Below are 14,190 nucleotides of genomic sequence, written 5' to 3' on the forward strand. Positions count from 1 at the left end.
GAAACAGTGGGGCTCTGTATCTCAGCATTGGCATAGATTACTTAGAATGGATGATACTAGAATTAACGTAAAACTTTTTAGATACTGTGATAATAAAAATAGTAGTAGTTGTAAAAACTGGCAATACCAGTACCGAAAACATATGTCTACTTATAATCTACTTAATACTTTAGATAATTGTTTAAATATGTCTTCGAAAAGTTATTGTCGTAAAAGTGTTGATTGTACAATGGATTCTTTTATAAACGACTGGAGAACTGGTATACAAAATGTTATTGGTCCTAGTGGTAGAGGAAGGAACAAACTTAGGACATATTCACAATTTAAATCTGTATTTGAAACTGAAATGTATGTTGAATGTACAAATATACCTAGATCTCATAAAACTGCTCTGGCTAAATTCAGGTGCGGAGTCGCCCCCCCCCCCCCCTCCGTTTAGAAACTGGTCGATATGAAAATATCCTAGAAGAACAACGCGTCTGTCCAATTTGTAAAAATGGTGTTGAGAATGAAGTGCATGTACTGTTGTATTGTCCACTGTATCAAACGCTCAGGGATACTGCTATTGTTAAAGCAAATGAGATTGATACTTCATATAATAGTCTATCTGATCTTGATAAGCTAAAATTTATACTCTCAAATCAACAAATGTTAAGAGTCAGCTCCAAATTATGTTATGACATACTTAAAGCCAGGACCAACTTCTTATATGAATAATTGTATAGAAAATGTTAATGGTATTTATTTGGACATGTTGAGCGATGTTTTGTATGTGCCTTACATGTAACTGGATTATTTGTCTCTTACTAGGCTGACATCCCTTGTCCAGTTCAGGGCATAAACATGTTTATTTGGTCACACTTAACATGTTTAAATGTTTTCCTTTTTGTATACAATGCATATTATTTTATTATATCTAATGCCTATCATAACAGTAATGTAAATTGTTTTAATGTATGTGTGTAAATCTTTTATTAGAGTTTATATAGTCATTGCTAATCAGTTCTCTTCTGGTCTGACCAGAGGTGATACTCGATCTTTTAAAATGTTTTTTATACGCGCATTAGTGCTCCAATTTACAGTTATCAGTCTCTTATTATATGTTAATTTTATGGCAGTTCTTAATAATTAGATTAGCAATGGCTGTATAACTTTTATCTTGTAAATTTGCAATTTTGTTTCAGTTACTATGTAATGTTCTCATGCTAAATACATCTTTACATTTAGGATGCTGGCCATGTCTGTATCAAGACACCTCATTTGATAATGTTTTCATACTATACATTTTCGGTTGCCAGTTGGGTGCCTGATATGGTTCTGGTCATCATCATGAATGTAATAGACAATAATAATATATATAATTCTGTGATATATATAGACTTTTAATTTATTTATTTTTTTCATTACTGTTTCATATAGTTCAGTATTGAACAGCCATTAACATGTAATATAATATGTGCCATAGTTGTATATTATGATGTTAACATGTATATTCGATGAGACAATAAACTAAACTAAATATAAAATATACTTAAGTTACACTTTTGGCATTTTAATAACTAAAGCGCTATCAAAATAATTAGATTTTTTATTAAGATATCACCGAACAAATGTTGTAAGATTCATAATTTTATATCTTTTCTATTAGTAACTATAGTAACTGAAATAATCTTAGATAAAAGACAACGTGCATACAAATAAAACAAATGCTGCTGGTAAAGAAGTGCTGGTGAAGATAAAAGGATCAAACTTTAAGGACATCTTTATCAGACCAACTAAGCTTCAAAATAGAAATGGGCCAAACCTGCCGCTCTTATTCAAGAATGCAACCTTTGAAAATGGTTGACTGAAATTAGACAATCAAAGTACTGAAAGTACAGACAGGCTGGCTACCACAAAATACTGGATGAAACTGTGCGGGAAAGATGTTTGCAAAATCTTTTTAAAAAATATTATGGGTTTTCCATATCAAAGTTAGACGAGCATAAGGTACTATTGTACGGAATCATCTGGATTAACTTGAGAAAGATAGTGTAAGGATATTATCGACTATAGCTGATGAAAATACACATTGTGTTTGTTTCATTGTAGATAACACAATTAGTGAGACAAACGGCAATTAATTCTCACTTGGGAATCTGCCAGATCTAACAGAAAAAGTTCCGAGAATACACATAAACATATCTACACAACGTAAATGAAGTAAAACTTATAGACAAACGAAAGTGATGTGAACAATGAAAGGAATACAGTCGGGCACCGTCTTCTAACTGTCAGAGGCAAACACATTACACGTTAATTTAGACAGGTTTATGCAACGCTTGTAAAGTTATTCTTAGCTCCATAATGGTTCCAAAGTCAACACTTCAAAGCCAAGTTGATTCATTGACTTAAATATAGTCTGGGCTTGCATAAAATTATGAATAATTAAAAGCTCATATCATTATACCGTGTTTAAAAACTTATTCTAAGCAAAATGAAATTGCTTACAATATGTATGTTGTATGGGGAACAAACAAGCAAATATTGCAGAGCAATACAAGACTTCCTACTGGTTAGGGATATTGCAAACAAAATTGATGTACATTTGTGTACTATAAAGAGCAATAACCATAAACAGAGGAACTAAAAAGGAAAAAATAAAGATACTCTACGTTGTCAAATTAAACCTCCGTTTATGAATGAACTCTCGGATTTTACTATATTTGTATAAAGCAGCGTACTTCTTTTACTCCTGAGTTTTATAACGATATTTAAATTTACTTTTTGATAAAAAAGCCCCAAGCAATTTAGGGCCCTAATATCAGATAAATTATAAAGGTAACAAACGGAACATCTATATTTCGATATACAATCCCCCAAATTATGTATGAACATTAATCAATTGAAAAGATCTACGTTTTTATCAAGTTCTAGTAAATTATGGTGACTTTGAATGTCAAGTAATAAATTCCTATAGATATACTCATAATTGGTTAATTAAAGGGTTCCTATTAAATTTGTATATAAAATTTTGTCCAACCAATCAATTATAATCAAAGAGACCCACTTATCGGTTCCTAACACATTAGGGTAACCCCCTCCCCCACCCTAGCTTACTTGGGAAATGGTAAAACATAGTTGGGTGCCAAAAGACCCACTTATCCACTTCGTGGTCCGACAATCGATTTCGGATCCAACTGTTGACTTTCCGAAAAAATACCTACAATTAACCAAGTTTAAGTCTATAATATATATACTTAGCACAGTAATGTAGAAGAAACGTGACTGCGGTACGGCTTTTATCATGAGTCTCAAATAGCTTAAAATAGAACATGGAAAATCCCTAAATAGTCTAAGGAATCTAAAATATATTATGCCTTGAGAAAAATCCATTACTTGAAATTAAGGATATAAAATGACATCGTTTATTAAATTAATGTCTGTCAGAGTTTTAAGATATCTTTACGATTTATTTCGATGTTTCTAACACCATGAAAATATGAAATATAGTTAAGGTTCGTAAGTAGTTATAAAATTGTTATCAAAACTCTAATTGCAAGATTTTAAGTGCATTAGTTTGTGTACACCGTGTTCGCACTACATCTACTTGAAATAGACTATCCCACAATCTAAAAATAAATTTGTTTCCATGCATATACAAAAGTGAATGAACAAGGAGTGACGTCACACCAGCCTAATAAAGAAACACGTAGTAAGTTTGAATATGTAATTAGCGACGCCTTTATAAACTTTTGTTTTAACTTTTAAATACTTTTTCTTTAAAAGAAAACACGATTATAAGATGGTTGAAATAATGGTGTTTTTTGAAACAGTTGAGTTTAACAACCTTTAAACAAATCCATGGTAAAACTGATGTACATGACAGATCTATTTGAATTTCGCACGGAATGATTTGATGTTGTCAGTCTCAACAGTTGGCCGATCTTTGTGACTTTCGATTTATGGTAATAATAGTCCGGCGAAGGAGTTCGCCAGCCTGAAAACTGTACAGAGACTGAGTATTTCAAATGAACTAATATATATATAAACGAGTTAACTTGTTAGTAATACTATAAAGAATAACAGATAAATATAATAATAATAATTGTTATTATTACTATTATAATTATTATCATTATAATAATAATAATGATAACTAAGAAGTGCTTTACATAAAAGCATCTATATAATGTATGCATAAAAAATGTTAATTTAACTATTATAAAAAGAATTTAAAATTACATTATGGTAGTTTTGAATAAAAGGTAATCAGATTAAACTCCCAATTACAACAACAACAAAAACAACAACAACAAACTAGTGAAATATACACAAAAAATAAAGTATTAATTTAAAATCACAATTTAAAGATATACTTTATACTATTTTGTAACACTGGTGTTCTTGATTGGCCGGCCTAGTACTTGCATTACTCCACCAGGCAATTAGTGAAATTAGTTTCTAAAGAATTGTATGAAATAATGCGTCTTAAGAGCTTTTTTGAAACTTTGCAAGGTCATTCAGTCTCTTATGCCAGGTGGAAGGGCATTCTATAATCAAGAGGACCGCAGATTACATATATGAAAACGGTCACAGATAAGAATAGGATACCTTTCTACGTATTCACTGATGTACTTAAATTTTACCGTAGTCATTTAAATGTGTTACATTTTCAACAAAACATACAAACCCACCGAAGCAAGGTGACTGCCAGTTTAAATCTAGGGTTAAAACATTGGTGACGTGCAATAAAACACATTATTATAGCATGCATTATAAACAATGAAGAATTGTACACGAAATAACCCTATTATAACAGATGCCAATATCTAAAATCATGTATAATAAACGGCGTGACGTTCCAGTAACCGGAAGTTACATTTAGGTAAATAACTCATTAAACGGCAATAACAAGCCGTCTCTACTTACCTACACTCCTTGTCTGGTAAGCCCTCGTGTCAATAGTCCAACCACGTAAATTTAAAACGTGCATGATTATGTTATACTAGACCAAATTTATTAACAATGTCTGCATCTTAGAATACATGGTTATTTAATTTATTGAAATCAAAATGACCGCCATACCACAAATAATCAAATTAATGGACGCTTGATTTATTCCTTATTGCACCAGCAATGACCTCACAAATAAATTAGAAACATTTTGTAAATCAAGCTGCCATTGCGACCATAAACACAACGAGAGCAATGTATAGATGGGCATGACCTTACGATCTTCGGTTGGCTCTGATTTTCATATATCTCTACTTGGCAAAATTTGATAACCGAGAGAGATGTCTGCGATCACATTTTTCCACATAAATTTTATTCGTTCACCCGAAGCCGATGTTACCTACTATAATGTTTAATTCCTGTTATCTTATATCATGGAAGTATGCATAATAACAATAATTATATTTGTGAAAGTTTGTTTCTTGTTCATTAGCAAATGTCTTAAAATTATTATAACCATTTCACTAGTTTGTCGAAATAAAACAAAAAACGTCATTGTTAATTTGAATGTGCACCACCACTGACATGACATTTCGCACTTTTGACATGATATTTTAATAACAACAACAACAACAACAAAAACAAATAATAATAATTTTATTGCACATCATCATTCACATGACTTTTGCAACGAACATTACAAACAAAATAAATATTACAAACATAAAATGCATATTCATATATTATATAATACGAAACATTTGTATGATAGATAACGTGGTCGCGTACTCCTAAGCATTTTGAATTTAAATATAAGCATTTAGATCTATATGTATAATGAGGTATCGCGATCTGTAAAGGAAAGTCTACCATATAATTACATGTTAAACATAATATTTTTTATTCTAATAACTTATACAGATATACATGTTTACAAATATATAACTATGATCTGGAACACATGCAGGATTCACAAGTACCAAACTTGTTCGAAACGAAATAACAAGAATGACATGTGAACATGCATAAAATAGCAAAATATCTCACTGTTGTCTGTCTTGTGTAATACAAGGCAGACACGCAGAGATATACCTATTATAACTAAAGCGTTATGTACGTATTACCAGAACAGAAGAACATAAACTTTATTACTTATTAAGCTGTGTTATTTCTAAGCTTATATGGAGATGTTAAAACTTTACCAAACTTAACAATGGTTCTCTGATTTGTTTGATTTCATAAATGTAATAAACTTTTCAATTGTTGGCCAATTCATACAATATTTTGGTAAAAACATTTTTCTTAGCTCTCTATATTTAGGACAACACATAATAAAATGGTACTCAGTTTCAACTAAATTGGTAATTGGTAATATACCAGGGATCAAGATCAGCGGTTTTTTTAACATCTTTCAACACTTCTAACGATACGTGACAGCGCACAAACGGATGGACCCAAATGCCCGCTTTACTTTTGGTGTTTCCATGTTCCTTTTCTGTTAATTTTAGCGGTAAAATGATCGTCTAATAACTTTATAGACATATGAATACGCCTGAGGTTTATTGACATGGCTGATAATTTTACAGACTACATGCAAAATGCACGCCTCCATTTACATTACTGAATAATTCAGTTCATATGTGCCATGCAGCTCTTGATATTTTTGCGTTGACACAAATGCATACTAAGTATTTATTACCAAACGACTAAACTATTAACTGGCTGATATTATTGCATTGATTTAGTTCACACTAACGTTAGAGAAAGTTCACCTAAACTACATGTACTTCAACTACGCTGGATTGCAGCTCTCTATATTTCTGAACAAAAAGACCAAGGTTCAACATTGTTGTAAACTCACGATCCAGACGCTATGTGTTTATTGATTTGTCAAGCGTCAGCATTTTCACAACTCATACCTATTTATTTTGTCTGTCTTAAATATGTTTACATGTTTATTTTACAATCTAAAAGGCTGTCAAGTAAGAATTCGCCATGTTCTAAAATAATCACAACATTTAATGTAAAGTGTTGCTATATTTATTTTGAGAATTTCATTCCACTTACAAAACTCTTTGATTTTCATTGACTGTTATTTACAGAAAGCATATCACGTAACGGGGTATCTTCTTAGATGCACCCATCGTTTACTTATAGATAACAGCTGCAAACAAAAGAACAAACAAATGTTGGTACTTTAATAGACCATGCAGATGAGATGAGATACTTTCAAACAAATGTTGACCATCTGTTTTTATGCTAAATATGTCAGATAATATAATTATGCTAACATTATCAGAAAACAAAAACAGTATAAGTTTATTGTGTCTGAAACCTTGATATTGCAGTTACATTTTTTGTGTGATGCATGATTATTGATTACATAATAACTTACAGAACAATGAATTAAAATTTCCTCAAGATAAACAACTAACTGTTTTCTGAAGTTGTCATATTATACAATTTGTTTATTTTTGCTGTTCACCCTAAGCTAAGTTCATTCAAACATATATAACGTATGACTAAAACTTTTCGGTGGTCCAAACAATAAATAACCATGCTAATATAGGTTATATGTTTAGGTAGCATTGTAAAACTGAGAAACTGAAACTTTTACAGAACCTAGCAGATTTTACCGAATAACTAAGCAACAGCAAGCGTTTCCTTTCATTTGTCATGGTAAACATTTTTGAAGCGTTGTTTCGAAACAGACTCGTGATTAACTGTACATTGACGTTTTTGACATAGATCTATTTTGAGAACGAAAACCATTAACAGTTAATAAATTTTGTTATTTCAAGTGGAATACTTAAGAACTTTTCAAGACTTTGATCAATATTAAAACTCACGATTTCGGGTGAAATTGTGAAATTTGCTAATGGGGTTTCGATGTTCTAAATTGACATGTATCCTTTATTTGCAAAAAACATGGCATATGGTTTGTTTATTGGTCTGCAGGGCCAACCCAGATTTTCTTTAAACAAGCGGCATCAGTAGGGTCTGCATATAAGAAAATAAACTCAATATTCAGTTTTCTTTGGATAATTTGGAAAACGCTATTTCAACTTCGAAATAAAAAGTTTAAAGACTATGGAACTTTATTGAAATGCGTATACACAGACGTAATAAAATCATAATGCATTTGTTATACAGCAAATTCCTTCTACATTAACGTATTTATTATTATATCTAATTTGGCACCTAATACCTCTGGAAATATTTCATTATTGGCTTCAGTATTTGGCCAGTATACAATCTAATTAAGCCACTGTATTCTTATAGTTTGTATACGTTTAGTTTCAACAGTATATAAATAAATTAGCTCCTAATCCTAAATGTCATTTAAACTTGTCGCGTTTGTGAAATTAAGTAAAGATCAGTTTCTGTCAGTATTTGTGCGTTTTCTTAAAATTTTCGTAAAAGTTACCGAAAACATGTAGTTGTTTTTGCCTGTAAAAATAATGAAAACAACCTGTTAACCAAAAATCTTCTATGAAGCCGATTTGATATTCTATGCAAGTTGCGCAGCTCAAGAGGACGTTTTGTGATTGATCGCTTAAGAAATGTGTCGGATAGTTATTTCACATAAGTACGAAGGCTGCATATATCAAGCGTTTTGCATTGGGAATGTTTAACTTACGAGAATAGTTTTGAATTAAAAAATTGAACATTAAAATGACGGATTACCGACAATGCCAATAACATATCTTTGGCAATTTTCTGTTTTATATCAGTCAACTACTACACACATTTTAGCAATCGGAACATTTCACCTAGGAATTGCCAAAATTGAAAATAATTATGGCTTGAAGGTGATGGAATAAATTAAATAGAAATCTGACCTAATCTGATCATTTGGGGGAATTTTCTTTCGTCCTTTTACGACAGTGCCGCTTCACTTGCAATTGGTACCTCAATATGGTTAAATTCTAGTTCAGGTAACAAGATTTTCCATTAATGTAATCATCAAGAAGTTGTAGATAAATCAGAAATACTACAACCATCTAGAGGGTATACAAGTACACGAAAAGCGATTTAAAGGAAAAGGAGCATATCTTTATAGGTAGAATGTATTTCAAACCCCTTTCAGCACATTCCGTTGATATTGTTTAAATACGGTCATTATTAATTATAGATGAAAACACTATGTACGACAGTCTGATCGCTGAAAAAATGATGACTCATATAGGAAGCCAATTTTGTTGTTACACATTGAAATTTTTATCTTTTATGTACTCCATGAAAAGGTAACATATTGTATTTTTTTACATTTAAAATACGAGTCCAACATCCTTACCTAATAAAGTTAATGGAATTCATGATATATTATCTCTAATATGATCAGTTCACAGTGGTTATAGAGCAATCTTGTGTTATGTGTGTTTTATTATTTTTAGAAGGTTAAGTGTATATAATAGCTACACGCAGAGCCACTTTAGTCTTTGGAAACGTTATTATTTGATTGTTTGGTATATGAATATTATTCTTATACCAACATTGACTACTCTTGCACATTCCCTACATATAATATCTATATCGTAACTTCAGTATATATAATATATTTTCAAATTTTAATAAAGCTTTCTAAGAAACACATTTACTTTGGTAAAAAGGCAAATGCCTTTTTATAATGCTGCCAGTGAGGTAAACCCTTTTTGTGTTACCTTCATAGTACACCAAAATCAAATATTTTACTTCTCAGGAATGCATATCTGATCCGAGACTCTCTATGATAGGTTTAGAAATTTACATACAGTAACGAAAGTTAAAACAATTTAAAAAAACAAGTAAAGTAACGGATAAGAGAGACCATAGATCAAATAGAAACAAGGAATCTCCATTGGTCGCTCAACACAAAAAAAAATGTTGCAGGCTCGGTTTGATAATATACAGCTCGGTTAAACTCGTACTTTGGATTCGATCTAAGGCCTTAAGGTAACTAATAGGAGTCAGATGCGTACATCACTGTGCCTCAATAATTCATCAATCAAAAGTTTGAAGAACGTTTCACTTTTTGTCCTACTATACGAAATTTAACATCAGTACGCGTGTTTATTTACGCTGTCTGGAAAATGTTTACATATTTGTCTTATTATCTAAAATAATATCAATAAAGAATTTGCTAAGCATAACAATAATTGTAAACTGATTCTGTGTTTATTTTGAACGTTAGTTATCACTCGCAGAACTATGCATATTTTCATATACAAAATGCTTAGATATTTATCAGATGCTATTTACAGGATATTTAAAAATGTACAGTATTTTCTCTGATGCATATTATGTAATTACTTTAGGTGAAACATGCAAACAAAACGTAAATCTAGAAATTCTCAAGAAAATCCAGATATTCTATTCCAAAGGAAAGACTTTGAATGAACTGTGTTCATAGGTTCAATTGAAATATGTCGAATAAATGTGTTTTGTTTGTTCATGTTTGTTTTCTTGTTGTTGGTATTAATTTGTACTCAAATGTGACGAAAGCCCACTAAAGTCTTAGTCTGGCATTTCTACTAAACTTGTTTGATAAGGGAAAAAATGATTGCAAGACAGAAACTCCCAAAGATAAGATATTACTTCTGTAAGTGTCGTCATTCACTCTGGTAATTTTTCATTCAAACAAAAATGCAGTAATCACAAAGCTGACACATTTTTGTACCTTATTTCAGTTTTTTTTGCAATGAATTATTCTGTTTCTAAAGAACGAAAACGTTTAGGTATCTAAGGAACGAAAACGTTTATAACCGGGTGGTAAAGGTAGCTGACTTCGATTTTAATTGCTTGTCATTTACCCACTTTGACCGCGCCAGGTTCGAACGTCATTCGTGGTGTAGAATTCTGCATATGTGGGGAAGCTATTCCAATTGTCTTGAAGAGGATCAATGAATCTATGCAAGTGCTTGCCAGTGTTAAACTAAATGTTCAGAACGGCAATTTTGGTCTGAACTGACGGTTTAATCTGCATATTCGAGGGTGTCTGAAAACCCAAAAGAGAACAAAACACAAATATCTTACATATGATACTGTGTAACAATTATTATGTATCGGCAAGGACATGCTCATGTATATAAAGTATGTATATTCAAGAAACACTTTAACCGCGACTGTTATTTTCTTTTCTTTTCAAATTAAAAAGTATGTAAGAGTTGAAATATTTCAACAAGTAATGTAGTTTGGTAAAATTCCATTAAGTGATTTTGCACATTTGAGAGTTGCACAGAAAGCTAGAATTTAAGACTAAAAAGATATTTCTTTTTTTTTTTTTTTGCTAGTTCATGCACGTAACAGTTATTGCAGAATGGGTAAGACAAATCGTCTAGTGGACCTAGTGTGGACCTAGTTCAGTTTATCCATCGCCAAGACATGCTCCAAAGCACACTCAAGATAAATTTATCAGGATTTTAATTATTAAAACATCCCGCGTATAGCCGTGTAGATATGACGTCGTAATCATGCACTTCCGACATGTATTTCTCATAGAACTTAAGAGTTGAAAATATATTCGTTGATTTTACAATGGCAAGACAAATAATTGACCTAATTTCTGGTGGAATGGTTTAGTAATATGTATAGTATATTTGTTCTCAAACATTAGAAATGTGTTGCTCTGAATAAAAAAGTGCTCCTATCTCTGTGTCTTAATGACGTTAAAATCTAATAATGACCTCGTTTATTCATGATTAGTTGGATGTAAAAACGTTTACCGTTCATTGAATGCTTGCGGCGAAAAAAATTAGATTTTAAACAGTTTATGGATTTATCGCAATTAAACATTTGTACCGCAGGATTCCACGAACTCAGAGAAAAAACAAATAATATTTTAATGTTTACTTAGTTTAAAAAATTCGCCATTATCTCAACTAATTAAGAAAACGTATTATTTTCAGAATTATTAGGCGATTGTATATTGAACGTTTTATATTATGAAACTTTATCCTACCTCAATAAAGGCAAAATCTAGAGGAGGTATAATAAATTTTGCTTTATTTTATTCTACTATATTTCATTAGTGATACTTTTTTTTCTAATGTATATGCTATTTATGATCTTTGTGTTAATATGTAAACTTGTCGCTATAATTATGTTAATATATTTGTACATAACAGGAAACTGTATATGTTTACGTAACAATATAATAAAATCATTTTAATTGAATTGAATTTTTTAAATAAGCTTTTATTAGGTATGTGAGACCGTCTCACTAAGATATGGCGTATGCCTACCCGTATCTGCAATTACCACAAAAAGTGTATATCATTTTTCTGTCAAGCGGCGCTATGGCTTGTATAAATTTCAATCACGCCTAGCGTTTGCTTGGTGAGTATGCGTATCGGATAGAACTTCACTTGGCTGCTAATTGAAATTAGTCATTCATGTGCAGCGGTACAAAGAGGTCGAATACGAAACGCAATGTTAGCCTTTGCTTTTCCGCTTATCTCTTTCAATGTTCGGGATGTTTAATAGCTATTTCAATGCAGGTTGTGTTTGTAATTTGTAGTAGCGTATTAATTTTGAAAAAAATAATCTGGAGTACCTCGACGTGGTTTTTGTCTAGATTTACGTAAAAGAATTGACAGCTTCTGTTAAGACGCCGAAATGAAATATATAATATTTATTGGCAAGATTTATGCCATTGGAGAGGTAGGTTTAAGACTTTTATAAAAAAAAATATTTTCATTTCACACACATGCATGCATAATCTAAAATGACCTACCATACACGTCCTTTTTCGCATTTGTGAAAGGCGACGTTAGTGGTCTGTTTTGAAGGTCTGAAGCAATAAAACGGGTAAAAATGGGGCAACAAACGAAATTTCAATTTATCAACACCTTAAACTGCTTACATAATCTGGTACCCAAAATTACTTTATCGAACATATAAAGAAAGCTTGCATAATGTTCATGCTATTCAACTTATCATTATCAAACATGCTTTTTTTCGCTGTCTTAGAGATGTTTACATATTTATATTACCATCTAAACATTTGTCAAGTAGAATTTACTCAGCTCTGAACTGAACATAACAATATTTGTAAACAGGTTTATCGCCTGTTATCTAGTGACTAGTAATGTATAGGTATACCATTCCGCAGGAAATATTTTCAAAAATCATCTCTACAATGTTGAATTTAGATATGCAATAAGATGTGATCCACGTCTTCTGAAAATGAACCTGTTACTTTATATCTAAATGTTCCAAACGGAATTTTTTTCTGTTTGTCAGTTGTACACTTGTCTAATGAGATGATATTTATCACAGAAATATGGTATCTATGAAAGATAAAATATATTTCTGCAAGTGTCAGCCTTTAGTAAACGATTAAAATGTGGTATTTACTCCGAGCTGACAGCATTTAAACATAAATCATGACAAGGCTGATGAAACAACAGAATTAAGAATCAAACTTGCTTCTAGAGAAACGGCAATGATGTAAGAAGAGAACATTTCACAAACAGAATACAGTCGCTAATGAAAAAGGTACAAACACGTAGATATAGAACTGGCGTGACTATTAATTATCAGTTAGCCAACTGACACATGATTATCAACGATGAAAGAAACGGTTTGTAAAAAATATAAAGAAAGTGGTTATCTAAATAAACTACGGCACCTGCATAAACATTTGCTATGATTATTAAACAAGAAGATTTGTAATAGGAAAATGCTTTCAACATATTTTATAGGGCATGTTTGGGATTACTTAATAGCACTAATCCGTGCTATAGAACTTTGTTCAGTTTAAATTTAAAGTAGATTAGCTCCTAGACTATTATGTATCATTTTTTAAATTTTATTTTTAAAATTGTGAATATAGCCATTCTATACCCTATGTCAAATATTATATTACAATCATTTCTCTCCGAAAATTGCTAATATAGACGGGCTTTTGTCAATATTTAATAAGATAAAAGAAAAATTAAAAAATCGGAATTTTTGTGACAAACACTTTATTATCAGTCTACAGGCTAATCTAAATGGAAAAAGCAATTGTTTTTACTGAACAAAATATACATTATACTAGTTCGCTTAACCATACAGAAAGTCGTGCACTGGAAGATAAGAATAAAAGAATCGATAAAAGATTAATTTTATACATTGATTACGCTGCAAGTCACTTTCGTCATTAATTTAAGTTTAGATATACCTGACAATAAGAAAAGATTTTAGACCTGTAATTTGCCTGTGTACCTCTTCAGCTATTGATATCTATTAGAGTCATCCTTGTATGTTTTTTATTCCTAGCCGAGTAATTCT

Source organism: Mercenaria mercenaria, chromosome 8, assembly GCF_021730395.1.
Source record: "Mercenaria mercenaria strain notata chromosome 8, MADL_Memer_1, whole genome shotgun sequence".
NCBI classification, from domain to species: Eukaryota; Metazoa; Mollusca; class Bivalvia; order Venerida; family Veneridae; genus Mercenaria; species Mercenaria mercenaria.